The sequence below is a fragment of the Triticum urartu genome, chromosome 2, assembly GCF_003073215.2.
Source record: "Triticum urartu cultivar G1812 chromosome 2, Tu2.1, whole genome shotgun sequence".
Lineage (NCBI taxonomy): Eukaryota > Viridiplantae > Streptophyta > Magnoliopsida > Poales > Poaceae > Triticum > Triticum urartu.
This window is the reverse complement of record NC_053023.1, coordinates 548966154-548968228: the sequence shown is the minus strand read 5'-3', so window position 1 is coordinate 548968228 and position 2075 is coordinate 548966154. Positions and strand designations below refer to the sequence as shown.

The 2075-nt window shown below is 45.3% G+C and overlaps 1 pseudogene; it reads right to left on the bottom strand.

Annotated features, from left to right (window-relative positions):
• Nucleotides 1–655: 655 nt before the first annotated feature.
• Nucleotides 656–1266, bottom strand: LOC125537260 (annotated as a pseudogene).
• Between the last annotated feature and the right edge of the window lie 809 nt (nucleotides 1267–2075).

Sequence of the window (2075 nt, the reverse complement as noted above, 5' to 3'; positions counted from 1 at the left end):
CAATATTATACCAGTTTGCTTAATGCAGTATCCTGTTTTTTTACTTAAAAATTAGGAATATCATAGCAAGCGACCATCATGCCGGCAGAGAAGGGAAAGTCTGAGGAGATTGCTGGTTTTCTACTTCTATTGAGTAGGGAAAGTGGGTTTGAGGAGGTTCTCCTTGAACTTTTGAGGGATTATAGGTGAGGGGAGGCTAGCTACGGCTTAATTCTCTAACGATATTTTTGAAGGATTAAAGAATTTTAGGAAAAGGTATGGAGATGCTCTTAGGAATCACCTATTGGGCGAGCTAGAGTGGGTTAGAGAGTTTGCGTGTTTTCTTGGGGATGTGATTTTATTTTGTTTTTTTATATGAGATTTTGTTTGACGGATGTAGTTGTCCATGTGCTACATTAGTTTCGTGTCCTATTTTTGATGTATTTATCTGGTTGTCTCCCCTTTTCTACCTTTGCCTTTTGTTTTCCTTTCTATTTTTCTGTTGTCCTTTTTATAATATAAGCATTTTTTAATGAATACACAAACATTTTGTAAAGTATGTGATCAGTTTTAACTTTTAAAATTACATTATATATCTATCCCTAATAATAAAGTACGGATTGACTCCGTAGGTTCACCGTCACAGTGCGCTTTCTTCTCATGTCATAATACGCTTTTATGATTTGTATAGACAAAATCGTAATATAAACGAGGTGGTACTAATCGTCCGGTTCATCTCGTGCACTGCCACGTCCACCGCTTCGCCCCCGTCGCGCGCATGGCCATGGTGTATATGGCGCCCATCCTCCCCAGCTCCCCGGGACCTGCCCCGCTCGGCCCGTCGACGACGACCACGCCCCATGTCGCGTCGAGCACCTCCCGCGGCAAGGAGGTCAGCGCCTGCCGACGGCCCAACTTGCGCACCATCCCCGTAGGGCGCCGGCACACCGGGCTCGACCTCGCGTGCCGCAGCACCGCCCACGCCTCCCCGGCTGGGTCGGGGTACCTTGAAACATGGACGGCCGCCGAGCTATTGGGGCCACGCCCAACAAGCACACCCCGCGCGTCCTCGGTACTGTCGGTGACGAAGGTGGTGGCAGCGCCCTGCCCGTAGTTGACCACCGCGAGCGCGAGGAGCTGCAGCGAGAGGCCGAACACATGCAGCCTGCTGGGCGCGCGCGTGACCACGATGGAGCGGAGCAGCGCGGACTCCTTGGCATTGAGTCCGTCCGTGGACCAGAGGTGAAGAGCGAGGATGTGGTGGTCCTGGACACATCCAAGGTGCATCCTGCGCATCAATCAGAGATGAAGGCCAGGTATGTATGCAATTAATTCAAAGAGATTTACTGATTTACTCTAATGACTACTCAGGAAGTATGTGACAGGGATGTTTCTCCATTGACCCCTGGATCATGAACGCTAATTACAATTGAGGATCTGCATATGTGTGACTGGGATTTTATGGCTGCTGCATGGCATTGGGCAATATGGTGGAATTGTTGTGGGATTTTGGATGTCTTTGCTGGTTCAGAGAGATAGATGTAGGTGAGTTTGTTCTGTGCTTATGATTGTGTTTGATAATGCCTCGTTAAATTAGAGTGGCATTCGACCAATTGTTGTATGAATTCTGTAAAAAAATGTGTGGCTATGAGTGAACGAAATCTTGTGTGCCGCACTTTTGAGCTTGAGATGCAGATTTGTATTCCCTGTGAGCAATTTAACATCTGACATCTTTACTTATAAAAATTATATGCAATTGGGGAACTTGAATCATTTTTTAGGTAAATGGTAGGAGCAGAACCTACTCAGTAAATACAAACGATCCGCATTTCATGTTCAAAGGGACATCTTAAAGGCTTTGTCTTTCTAGCGTGTTCTGCTCACTATTCACCACCCTTCTTAATAAATTGGTATGCTCTTGGTATTGACATCTAACATATTCAGTACAAACATGTCTTAAATTGTTTTTGTAGGATTAAATGTAGCAGCACTTGTGATTTTATCATTCCGTTTTAAAGTATTCACACTGCTGGCACCATATGTGTACAACTGGAAACGTATTTTACCGAGTTAAGAGAAAATGATGTCATGAGAAA